The sequence below is a fragment of the Elgaria multicarinata genome, chromosome 3 (assembly GCF_023053635.1).
Source record: "Elgaria multicarinata webbii isolate HBS135686 ecotype San Diego chromosome 3, rElgMul1.1.pri, whole genome shotgun sequence".
Lineage (NCBI taxonomy): Eukaryota > Metazoa > Chordata > Lepidosauria > Squamata > Anguidae > Elgaria > Elgaria multicarinata.
Window position 1 is genome coordinate 76,341,513 of NC_086173.1, and position 13,557 is coordinate 76,355,069.

Sequence of the window (13,557 nt, forward strand, 5' to 3'; positions counted from 1 at the left end):
CCTGACAGTACTGCTGCCTCCTCCTTTTCATCTTCTCTTTCCCTTTCCCATCCACCCTGGCCGCTGCTGCCACCATCACCTACTCCTTGCTGCCTCCTTCTTTCCCCATGTATCCCACCTGGCTGCCAGCACCTCCTCCTCTTCCTTCTTCTCTTCTCTTTCCCTTCTCTCCATCCCTTCTGTCATCCTCCACTTCCCAGTTTCCCCTCTGATGGCTGCCACCTAATTGCTCTTCTTGCCATGCAGGGTTCTTCCTAGCAAGGGATTCCAGATGAGGTAGCCCTCAACATTGCCTGTTCTCCCATTCTCCACTGAAGGAGGGAATTTTACCACTCCCAGAAACCAGGCTTTCCACAGACCCTGATATTTATTTATTTATTTACCACACCTTTCTCAGAAAAAATGGCACTCAAGGCAGCTTACATGCACAATTAAAATTGAATAAAACAATAAAAAATACATTCAAATATAATAAAATGTAACAATTACAAAATAAAAAAGAATAAAAAGCATGGTAGCGATAAAAGGACAACAAAAAGTTACCTCAGTAGATCATCAACACCATCTACCAAATTATTATTTAATGCTTCAATTCTACCTTGAACAGATATTCTTGGCTTTTCAGGGGCAGAGCTAGGTTTTGTGTATTCACATCTGCACAAACTTTCTTTTGTCTCAGGCATCCCTGCCACTCAAAAACATTATGATTATTAATGTGAAACCATCTTAAGGCTCATGGGGGGGGGGGGAATCCAGTCTAGAATCTCTAGACTTCAAGTCTAAAAATCCAGTGATTTGTTTATCAAGTTTAGCATATGTAAACGGGTGATCTAAATGAAAGGGAAACCATGCAAGCCTAATTTCCTCTTCTCAGTAGTAGTTTTTTGTTGTTGTTGTTGTTGTTTTAGCTTAATGTGACTTTTATTTAAATGTACAAGAGGAATGCCATTACCACTGGATAATGGTAATGCATTTGTAGCTTGGCGTTTCCCCGAATCCTTCCAGGCGATTCAGACATATAACAGATTGGACAGCTCCCAGAGCAATCCCGTTAGTTCCATTGACCAGAGAAAAGACAAAAGCGACACAAATATCATGTTATGTAAAGATCAGATTAAAAAGAAGGGAAAGTATGGGGAAACCAGCCGATAGTGCAAGCTTCCTATCTTTACTGATTGATTGGTTTATTTTAAGGTCTGAACAACAGGAGATAATTATTTCAAGTGGGCCATTGCTAAGTTGTTTACTCAAACTTCGAAGCTGCCATTTGCTAATATGTCTTGCACAGTGGGAGTGCTTCCTTGATAAATCAGGAAAAGAATTACAAGATTGCTTAAGTTTTCCCTGGAACGCATCTAGACAGGAGATGTCCCTGAAGTAAGCCTGCCTATCCTAAATTAGACATTATCAACTGGCAAGTTTGCTTGGCTGACAAACAAGCATTAAGCAATGAGATATGAACAGAGCAGACTGTTGTCCAAGAAAGTGTGACTTCACACACACACACACACACACCAGTAATAACAGCCAGGGATATCCTTCCAGAGTCCTTGGTATTATCATGCCCATCCTTCTTCAAAGGTTGACTGAGAGAGGCTGACCATTTTTCTTCAGAAGCTGGAAGGATGGATCTATCCACTTCCAGGCACTAGGTTCTACAGAGTGTGGCATGTGATGGGGCCACAGCAAACAAGCATGGTGTCAGTGTACCATGGCCAACTGGAGCAGACACTGGTAGCCACAGCTTCCTCTTCCTCTCTTTTTATTTTGTAAAACCTTTTATAGGCAACAGTAGCCAGCCAGGCATGCACAGGTTACAGCTGCTGATTTTATGATTTGTACTTTTCATATATATTATCCTTTTTACAACAAAATGGTGCTCATTATGAAGTATATGTGTTTAGTATCAGGGCAGCAGAAGCAAACTCCATTTGATTTCGGTAGTCATGATGGTGCTGTGATGTAAATAAGTTAAACATGCAAAACTGCATGTGCTCAGAGTATCTCTTTCTTTTTTAAAAGTCAGGGTAGACAAACCTTTGCTTGTTTGTTTGCTCTAACGTATCAGGAATATAGGCACAGCTGTAAAGCATGAAATGGTGATGAAGAGGGATTGGAGTATAGAAATGTCAATTACATGCATCACAATGGAAGTAATACACATGGTTGTCTGAAGCCCACACCCTCATCTTATAAAACGATTAGGCCCAGAGTCTAGTGGCCTAGCTGCACCACCACAGGAGTGGTTAAATGAACACTGATTCTGCTGGTGACCCAGGGATATCCTGCTTGAGTCCTTGGTACTTTCATGCCCATTGTCCTTCTACAACCCAGCAGAATGGGGCATCCCCGTCTTTGCTGTCTATCCTCTCTTGCAGGGGGGCAGTTTAGAAGGAATAGGCATTCTAGGACCTTCCTACTTCTAAAAATAAACCAGATTCTTCATTGATGAGATACTAATGGAAGGACTTTGAAAAGGCAAAAAATACTGTATGAATTTCCACAGGGTGATTCTTAACAGCGTTTAATCTGTGAGCATATTGTTGACACTTCATTCCTCATATCATTCCTATATCATTCCTCATATCGAGGCAGTAGCTAAATCCTGTCGTTTCTTCCTGTATAATATTGCCAGGATCCGACCATTTTGTCTGTCTCTTCCGCCAAGACTCTCGTTCACGCACTGGTTATCTCTCGGTTGGACTACTGCAACCTTCTTCTCTCTGGCCTTCCTTCATCTCACATCAGTCCGCTGGTCTCTGTCCACCACTCTGCCGCTAAGATCATCTTCTTGGCCCGCCGCTCTGACCATGTCACTCCACTTTTGAAATCTCTTCATTGGCTTCCAATTCACTCCAGAATCCAATACAAAGTTGACCTTCAAAGCTTTTCACGGCCTAGCTCCTGCCTATCTCTCCTCTCTCATCTCACACTATTGCCCCGCTCGTGCTCTCCGCTCCTCTGATGCCATGCTTCTCGCCTGCCCAAGGACCTCTGCTTCCCTTACTCGGCTTCGTCCTTTTTCTTCTGCTGCCCCTTACGCCTGGAACGCTCTTCCAGAACATTTGAGAACTACAAACTCAATCACAGCTTTCAAAACTCAGCTAAAAACCTTTCTGTTCCCTATAGCTTTTAAATATTGAGTTTGTTCTGAATCTATACTGTTTAGCTTCACCCTACCCAGTGCCTGTTTACACTTCCCTGTGCCTGTTTGCATTCTCTTTCCCTCCTTATTGTTTACTACAACTTTATTAGATTGTAAGCCTATGCGGCAGGGTCTTGCTATTTACTGTGTAATCTGTACAGCACCATGTACATTGATGGTGCTATATAAATAAATAAATAATAATAATAATAATAATAATAATAATAATAATAATAATAATAATAATAATAAAACACTTTGATTAGTATTGCAGGCTTATCAAGGATCACTGTGAATTGTGTCAAGTGTTCTTCATTCGGAGGCCATTTCACAGCAAATTGTACCTTCTGTGTTCTACATTGGCCTGTGAGAGTGTTCTGTATTTCCTTCTTATTGATAGATTACTAGCTTTTGGTAAACTGCTTTTATAACAATGGGTTCAATTATTAGTGTGGTCTGCAGGACAGGATAAAAGGACACCACAAAAGGCAGTTAGATAGGCTGCTATTGCATGTTTCAAATATGTTTTCAAAATCCAGCCAAGGGCATTTCCAGAAAATGTTATGGGAAAAAGAACAGAACATAGATCTTTAACTTTTGCAAACCATCCAGAGAGCATCGGCTGGGGGGGGGGGGTTATATAAATGCAATAAAACAAATCAAATCTGTGAACAATAATGGTCAGAGTAAAGTCAGATGCTTTTATATTTGCATGCCTTTTGTAACAAGAGAGCCTGGGCATGAGAAAACAAGTTGAGCATTTGCTTGTCTTGTTCCAGTTAAGAATATTTGCTTTAATATATAAGATAGCTGAGGAAATGAGGCCTTTAAAATATTATTCTTCTTTCTACTGCCTGAGGTATGTAACTTAGTGCAATGTCCTCTGGTGCTGCTAAAGGAAGAGACAGAAAAGAAAGTCAGACTAGTGAGAAATCAAATTCTGCATGCATCAGCAGAACCACAGAATGACAAAGTTTTTTTTTTTTTTTTTTAAAGAAACTCTTGTGGTTTTCAATAAATCACTTAGCCTTGAGCTTTGTTGCAAAGGTAAATTAGAAGCATGACCCTAGAATCACATCTGGAAATTGGGCATAATCTCTGGTATTTCCCCTCTTCAAAGCATGCCAAATATTGCACTAATGTATCATGACAACTGGATAATTAAAGAATGTTTAGTTTATCTCATTATTGGGTCTTTTCCCAATTATCAGATTCATATTATACTTCTGCGTGTAAGTAGGGTGGCAACCAAAATATGAAATAAAATGAAAAATGAAAAGAAAACACCAAAGAACCAAGGCCTTTGAGTTCTCTGCTACCTCAGGCTCAGATAAGCATACTAGGTTTCTGCACAAACTCAAAGTACTAAAACATGGACAACAATGGTTGGCCCATTGATAGGGTGACCATATGGAAAGGAGGACAAGGCTCCTGTAGCTTTAACAGTTGTATTAAAAAGGGGAATTTTAGAAGTTGTCATTTGTGTGCATGCAGCACCTGGGGAAATTCCCTTTTGTATCTGGTCACTGTAGTATAGCTCCTGCAGCTTTAACTGTTGTGATGACGAGGGGATTTCCCCAGGTGCTGCATGCATACAAATGACACCTGCTGAAATTCCCTTTCTATACAACTGTTAAAGATACAGGAGCCCTGTCCTCCTTTTCATATGGCCAGCCTACCCATTGAAGAGCATTCCCACTGTGGGGAGAGAAGAGAGGTGACTAGGCTGCTTAGGGCACAATCCTATGCATGTTGAGAAAGAAAAAGTCCTATGCTGGAAGTTGTAGGACCTTTTACTGTCTCAACCTGCACAAGTTTTCACCCTTAAGGTACCAAGGCCTTAGCTAGACCTAAGGTTTATCCCGGGATCATCCCTGTTCATGTAAATGACACACAGGATATCCCGGGAGCAGGCAGGGACAACCCCAGGATGATCCCGGGATAAACCTTAGGTCTAGCTAAGGCCGAACACTCAAGATAGAAAAGACTTTCGCCCTTGAAAGTAAAAATGGATGCCCCAAAACATACAGGTTTTGAAATGAGTTTCAAGACTCTTGGGAAAGGGAAAAGCTTGTGTCACAACATCACTAGTTATATATTGAGAATGCAGCAGTTTTAAAATGAACAGTGGAGGGGAAATCTAATGGTTTTCATGTGAAAGGGGCTTAATGGACGTGTTCCCCTTCTCCGCCTGTAGCCAATACATCTTCAAAACTCTTCTGCTGCATCGTTTCATCCAGGATTTAATGGTTATCCAGGATGTAGCCAACTGACCTGATAGAAATGGTACCATAAGCATTCTGTGCCCTCAAGAAATAGTTTTGTAATGGGAATACTGTGAGACCTTTAACAAGAGGCATTCAGCTATGAAGTGATAACAACGAGTGATGATAACAGACAGCCCAGTGTCACGCTTCCTGGCCTTTCATCACAGAAGAGAGGTATTTGTAGCGGAGACTGTAAATTGCATCCTACTGCATGGGTGGTCAGGGGGAGTGTATACGCGACGCTTGAGCTGGCTAATATGCAAAGGTTGCCACCTGAGGCTCTGATGAAGTTCATTAAATTCAGCAGCCTAGTAAATGGTGGCTGTTGGTCAATGGCATTAACAAGGGTTCTAACTAGGTGCCTCACCTCCACTTTAAACTGCAGGCTGAAAGCTGGCTTATAAAAGACTATGCTCCAAACAGTGGATGCATTTCAAACCACTGATGACAGGGATATCAGGGTATCAAATGCAGCAGTGGACTGGAGATGCCACTGCTTAGTCACGTATATGAATTTATCAATATTCAGGTTTCAACTCTATTGAAACTGGAGATGTAAGAGGAGGGAGGAAGCAGTGTAAAACAGCCAAAACAGACACAGGCATGCAAAATCCAAGAGTCAGGTCATGTTAAGTCTATTGGATCTACCACAGGCCTTTTCAACATTTCCTCGTATTTTTGAACAGCATTTACAACAGGCACTGAAAATCAAGCCCAATCACAAACATGAGCCTCCCCTCACCATTTTTTTTTTCCTTCCAGGCTAGCTACAGAAACTACCCTGGCTGCTATTGATTATAGGCTACAAAGCTTTCCTTTTATCTCCTCACTGTCTCCTACTTCTAGTGCCACAAAAACGCTGGAAAAACACAAGCTTGATATAGCATACATGTCCCCAGCCATGGTAACATCAGCTTAGCCACATGGTTGCACAAAGCAGGTGAGATCAATCACTGACACCCAGCCAGAAGGCAATTTCTTTCAATAAGGGATAAGCTTGCATTCAAGCCTGCCTCGATGTGCAGCCACAGTCTCTAATGTGGATGTCTCTATCCCCCACATGTATTCAGTGCTGTCTGTTTACACTGTGATAAGAAGAAAGACACTCTAAACATGTTCAGAAGTACTATTTTACTTCTCACATTCCAAGACTTCACACCAGCAATGATGACGAAGCTCACAGGTACCGGGTTGTGAATGGTGGCTTAAAGTAAGCCCTTTATCTTTTAGCATCACAAAGCAGTAAATAAGAAAGGCAGGGGGAATGAAGCTGCATTCCTCTTTGATTACAAACATGATGTCTTAACCCTAAAAGGATTCAGCCTGTGTCTATGAACTTCAGCATCGGTAGGGACAAAGCAGAAACATTTCAGACCTGAAGCAATAGCAAAGACAAAAATCCCACTGAAGTACCCTTTCAATTAAGTTTGCTTATTTAACAAGGCTGTGACTGCTCTCAAAAACACACTTCATGCGTAGTAAGCTCCACTGAGTGACTCAATAAACTTTCATAGAAAAACACTACACCCATGATACTATGGTGTTAACTAATGAAAGCCCCAAATTCCGTTAAGAAGAAGGGATTTAATGTCATGGTCACTTCACAAGGCAGTGACAATAAGGGGACATGCTAGGGTCATGCAGAAAAACACTGAATAGTAGTAGAATACTAACCTTCTCTGGCCAAGGGACCATATGCCATCTCTGTAGGGCTGGCTTTGATCTGACAAGGTCATTTTTAACCAGATTCATATTTTGTGGTGTACATTTTAAGTGCTGCTGTAGCCAGGCAGTCTAGCCACAGGATCATCTGCAATGTGCACTACTTACTCCATAGTCAACTACTTTCCAAGATTAGATGGTAGCAGAATTTAATGTCCAATAAATCTATATCTATGCTGAACTGTTGTGGCAAACATATTGCTGCTTCTCCTTTTACAAGTGTTCGAACAGCATTTTCCACATGGCGCTAGAGCAGCCTGCTCCAACCTTATGCCCTCCTGATGTTTTGGACTTCAGTTCCCAGGATTCCTGACCATTGGCTATGCCAGCTAGGGCTGAGGGCTGGGACTGTTTTGGAGTCCAAAACATCTAGAGAGCACTGGGTTGGGGAAGGCTGGATTAGAGAGACTGGGGAGACTAGGGCCGTAGCTAGACCTAAGGTTTATCCCAGGATCATCCTGGGTTTGTCCCTACCTGAGCGCTGGATGCCCTGTGTGGCACTCTGATGAACAGGTTTGACCCCAGGACAATCCTGGGATAAACCTTAGGTCTAGCTGCAGCCTAGGATTCACATCCCTGCTCCATCACAAAGCTGACTGGGCGACTTTGGGCCAGCAACTATGTCTCAGCTTAGCCAACATTTAAAAAAACAATATTCAATGTCTTCAAGATAATCCATACTTTCCAAAGTAAGTTTTGCAAATTCTCTTCTAATTCCAGCAACTAAAGAAAACACAGTCAGGCGTTATGTGAGTAAAATGTTGCCACCTGCTTGCTCTGACATTGTTAAAGACGGATACTATTAGTATCATACTTTTTAGAGTACCTTTGGATTTTCAGATTAGATTCAATTGTCACTTATTGTAGCCTTTGGCATGAAGTAATGTATGGTTCTGTTTCCTCTGTCTTTTGCTTCCAACTGCCAGGGAGATGACTAATGAAACTTTAGGGAAGTTCTGAACAAGACTTACTTTCAAATGGAGCCTTTATATCTGATTGCTATCTGCTGCTACAGGAACTTAGGGAACTGTTCTGTGGTGTTTACAATGTGAGTTTGAGAGCATCATCCCACAGGGGGTCCCACTTGTGCAATGGAATTGGCAGGATCTACCACTTGCAGAAGGGAATCAGCAGGGTTGAAAGGAATCGGTGGGGGTGTAAGTGCCCTGCTTGATTCTGCCCACAGAATGTATATCAAAGGGATTGTACCTAAACTCTAGCTCAGCTCCTGGTGGAGGAGATTCTCCTGAGCAGATAAAGCAAGCTCAGGGGTTCCATCACTCCTTTTCTCCCACAATTCGAAAGCTTCCCTGAGCTGTCCAGTGTGCTGGAACCTTAACATCCAGCCTTAGAGAGCTTTTGTTAATTTCTTTCTAGTGTCCAAGAATTGGAGACACACACACACACACCAAATTTCAAGGGGACAGTTGCTTTTCCACCGTAAATAACAAAACAGGGGGGGGGGGCAATTAAATAGACTGTTGTGTCTTTGCTCTAATCTATATTCAACATCAGGGTTTCAGCCATATGGCTAGTTGTACATAAGCTCCTTGGGTGCAGAGACCTTCTCGCCAGGCCAGCATCAACAGCAGCATGCTGTCAGGGCTCACTGTTCAGTGCTCCAAGCAGTACCAGGTGACTGGGTTTAACTGTCATTTTAATTTCCCACAATGCCCCAGATCAATACTACATTAAGGCATTGTGGGAAATTCAGACAACAGCTAGACCATGCCTCCCATGCTGTTGCCTATTTCTTTTGATGCAGAAAGTCATTAAAGTAACATATACACAGATTGCATGGCATAATATATATATAAATCCCTCTGAAGTTAATTTGAGCTATGCAGTCATAAACCATAGTGGGACTACACCCTAATTATCCACTGAATATTCTGGTCTCATTACTAGTGGATTCCTATGAACTCTTGTGTCAGAGCACCCTGAATAGCTAATTGCTTTCAGTGGCAACTGTTTACAATAATCATCTAGATAAATGTATATATTTCTGAGCAATTATATTGAAAAATGCAAATATATCAGGCCAATCACTCCGGCAACGGCTAATCTTTAACATTCCATGTAAATTATTCAGGTTAGTTGTTGGTATGTTTCATGCTATGCAGTGGAATTTTGGTGTGTTCCTTTGGTCCGAGATTCTGTATATCTAATGCATAATCCGATTAGAATGATTAGTTTTAGAACACTAGGCAACTCATCCCTACGGCTGATAAGAATGCCAATTCAGCATCCTAAGGATTGTAAGTGAGCTTGCCCATTGCACTTACGGTAAAGCTTGTTATCTCACTAGTTCAGTGTGTCACACAGCAGCCTGCATACATTTGTAAGCAAATACAAATGCCAAACATGTCTGTCTGCAGAGAAGGGAAAAACCTACACATCTGATAAATCAAAAGGGAATCAGCAAGCTTTTCTGAAGGCATCTTCAAACTCCATTTCCCACAGCTCATTACAGATTCCTTTCTCTTCTTGTTCATATTTTTCTGTATCTTCACATAAGTGGCCTTTTCTTCAGCAGCTAAATATGGTCACATTGCACCTGCCCGCTGCCTCCAAGCTATCTGGGTTGCATTTGAGACATTCCATCTGGGTAGTAATGATATGTTTAATCATCATTCTTTATGCTCTCAGGCATAAACAGGCAAGGTATCTTATTTCGGAAGCAAACACATCCATCTTTTATGGGCCACTGCTCCCTCAGAGTGGATTGACCTTAAAACAGCACATCCAGCACACTGAGCAATGCTCAAGCTGAAGGACTGAAGTCGGCGATGTGCCCCTTCTGCAGCATTGAGAGAGAGAGAGAGAGAGAGAGAGAGAGAGAGTTCAAACAATGGGTAACCTGCATCCAAGGAGGGCAGAAATCTCCAGAGCAGTTTCTTCCCAATGTTATAATGGAGTTCCTTGATACAGCTAAAGCTAAATTCACAACTTTAAGCATTTCCACTAGATGGAAATGTTCTCCTTTTCCTCTCTTCTCACTTAACTTGTGTACAGTTCTGTACACAAATTATATTGTAGAGTTGGAAAAAGTTCAGGAAAGGGCAACTAAAAAGATCAAGGAGCTGGAGCATCTCCCCTACAAAGGAAGGTTACAACAGATGGGATTGTTCAGCTTGGAAAAAAAAGGAGGCTAAAGGGGAGAGATGATAGAGGTGTACAAAATTATGCTTGGTGTGGAGAATGTGGATAGAAAGACATTTTTCCCCTCTCCCATAATACTAGAAACTGGGGTCATCCCATGAAGCTGATTGGTTGGAGATTCAGGACAGATAAAAGGAAGTACTTCTTCACACAGTGCATACTTAAACTATGGAATTCACTATCTCAAGGTATGGTGATGGCCACCAAATTGGATGGATTTAAAGGGGGTTGGATAAATGCCTGAAGGAGAAGGCTATCAATGGCTACTAGTCCTGATGGCTAAGTTCAAACTCCAGTATCAGAGGCAGTAAGCCTGTATACACTAATTGTTGGGGAATATGGGTGGGAGGGTGCTGTGGCACCGTGTCTTGCTTCTGAGTTCCTTGTTGACAGCTGGTTACTTGGCTCAGCAATGTAGTATTGGCCACTGTGTGAACAGAGTGCTGGACTAGATGGACCCTTGATCTGATCCAACATGGCCCATTTTATGTTGTTGGAAGGGTACTTTGCCTCTAAATGAATCCATTGCACATGCAACCTTACAGTATTTTAGATTTTCTTTGCTTCGATTTTTGTATGTGTGTGATAAATTTATACCACTCTTAATAGTATAGACCACAGCACTGGCAGATAACTGGATTGGGCAATGATCCTGCTGTACAGGCAGCTGGTATTGGTATTCATACTTCAGGCACCATGGATGGTCTAACAGTGAAATCGACACTGCAGTTTATCCTGAGCGGGTGGGCCGCTGCTAATTTGTGCATTTAATTAGCATAATTGGACATTTTGATGGTTGACAGTATGGGAATTGTGACAACGCCTATCTCTCCAGCTGAGTCTTCCAACAGCTCTTCAAACAAAAATTACTGCCAACCCCAAATGTTCAAAGACAGGACTAATGTGAGTGGGTCCTTTGATTTGCCTTCTGGTTTCTGAGCTTGCCAGTATATTTCCAGTTTTTTCACTGCAGTTGACAAGTGCTACAACCATTTCCCCCCCCCCACCTAAAATTAAGGTTCTTGTTCGAACAAGAGTCCCCAGGCCAAGCAAAAATGCTTCAGAGGGTACAGAATTCTCACCCCTGTTCTAAACCATCTATTACAGACCTGATATTCTGACTCTGCACTTGATAATATAATTTGAATCCTTCCTGAGCTGTATTCCAGCACATACAACAGGGGCAGGGCAAACCCAGGGACCATAGGACAGATCAGAAATCCCCCTCCAAGATTGGAGACTGCTCTCTGATCTCGGAGGACATCTGATCTCGGATCTCCCCCTCCCTGTCCTAGAAGAAAAGTCTGTGCTCCCTCACCTCTCCAGCTTCTGAGCTGCAATGTCAGAAAGGAGGAAAGGGGGGATGATTTGGGATATAGTGTGGGTAGGGCAGAGGAGGCTCTGGTTCGGCAGGATCCAAAGCCCTCCTAGTGCCCAACCATGCCCCTAACATGGGGAAATAGTTAGACCAGCCCTGCAGCTGGTCTAAGGTTTTTTTCCTCCCACTGCTCACAATAGGAGGGAGAAGATTTTAAAATTTTATTTATTAATTAATTTGATTTGATTTGATTTGTACCCTACCTTTCTACCAAAAGTAAATGCACTCGAGGTGGGTTACATGATCCGACTATTGGGCGGTATAGAAATGTAATAAATAAATAATAAATAAAAATAAATAAATAAAGCAATAAAATAATACATTAAAATACAATAAAAATGTAGCCATTATAGGGAAAAAGAAAAGAAAACTAAGAATTAAAAACAGCACCCAACCCAACAGACCCACTTACAGGTGAAAGGCTTTCTTGTATAAAGCAGTCTTTGCCTAATGACAGAAGGGCAACAGAGAGGGAAGGAGCCTTGCTTCCCTTGGGAGGGAGTGCCACAGCCTGGGAGTCACCACCAAAAAGGTCTTCTCTTGGTCTGCCACCAAACGTGCTGAAAGGTAGTCTAGAAAGAAGGGCTTCTCCAGAACTGAAGAACCTCCCTCCCTTCTGCCCTGCTGGCAGGAGCTTTTGCATGTGACACAGCTTTGGAAATGTGAGGAGCACTCTAACCTCAGCTCAGTCAAACTCAAAGATAGGATTGTGCCTTTAGTGGTCTGGCCCTATACACTGGGCTGTTTCCAGTCCAGAGCAGATTCTATTCTATAGTAATAACACACTCCTATATAGGATCACCAAATCACCACCTGGATCACTGCTGAAGTGGGAGATGCAACATTCACAATTTCTCCCTTGTTCCTTCTCCTGGTGTTCTGCGTTATGCATTGTGGGGTGGGTGAGGGGAGAGACTGTGCAGGAGAAATCAACAGCTGAAGGGAAAGAAAATCTCCAGGTTGCAACCTGGCAATCCAACTCCTCCCAGACTAGGGAAATAGTTGTGCCAGGTCAGTACACCTATAGAAAAGCACACATTGACCACAGGGCCCAGAGAGACGGAAAGTCTAATACATCCACCCTGAGGAAAGGTTATTTCAGCTACAAAGCTAGATGGCTGAAAATCAGCATAACAGAAATACCACACAGGTTCTAAAAATGGAAGCAAAATGTGGCTGGTTTTTCGCTGATCACGGTTCTGGTTTTAATCTGTAGTCAGGCCATTAGTTGCTAAAATACATCAATTAATTTACTGAATGCTAACTGAAACACAGCAGAAATTGAGGATGAAATAGTAAGACCATTAAATAAGTAACAAAGCTCACATTGATCAAGTTCATTCATACGATTTGCATGCAACTGAAAGCCATATTTGTTTTGGCTGGCATTATCTCCTTGAATTGCATTTCCAAGTTCGAGATGGATGTATTGGCCTTATTCTAAACTTGCTGGGGTAAGCCTGGACTAACTTTGCCCATTTCAAAGGCGATTACATCATATCTATAGAGAGTAGGTTCATTCATAGACACTGTGAACATGGGATTATTATATTGCTGGGATTTGATTTAAAGCTTGCATGTGAAAAACACACCAAAGACTATTGATATTGGGCTCCTGGTTGAAAACATGTATCCTCTTTGTTGAAAAACAGTGTGCTTTTCTAGGCAGCAAAAACACTGCTTTTTTCTGTTAGCACTAAATTTGAACTATTGCTGATCCAGGACTGATCATGTACTATATAATGCCCCCAGGTAATGGAACGGGGAGAGTCTTACCAGTCATTCCTTTGATTAAAAATAAATAGATAAAAGAAGGCAAAATCCATGTTAGGCATTATAAGAAAAGGAACTGAGAATAAAACGGCCAGTATCATATTGCCCTT

At 42.0% G+C, this 13,557-nt stretch overlaps 1 protein-coding gene across 1 annotated transcript in view; it reads left to right on the top strand.

Moving 5' to 3' along the window:
* JAKMIP2 (janus kinase and microtubule interacting protein 2) overlaps positions 1–13,557 on the top strand; it is a 112,802-nt gene that overhangs the window by 50,527 nt on the left and 48,718 nt on the right. The window lies entirely within an intron of this gene.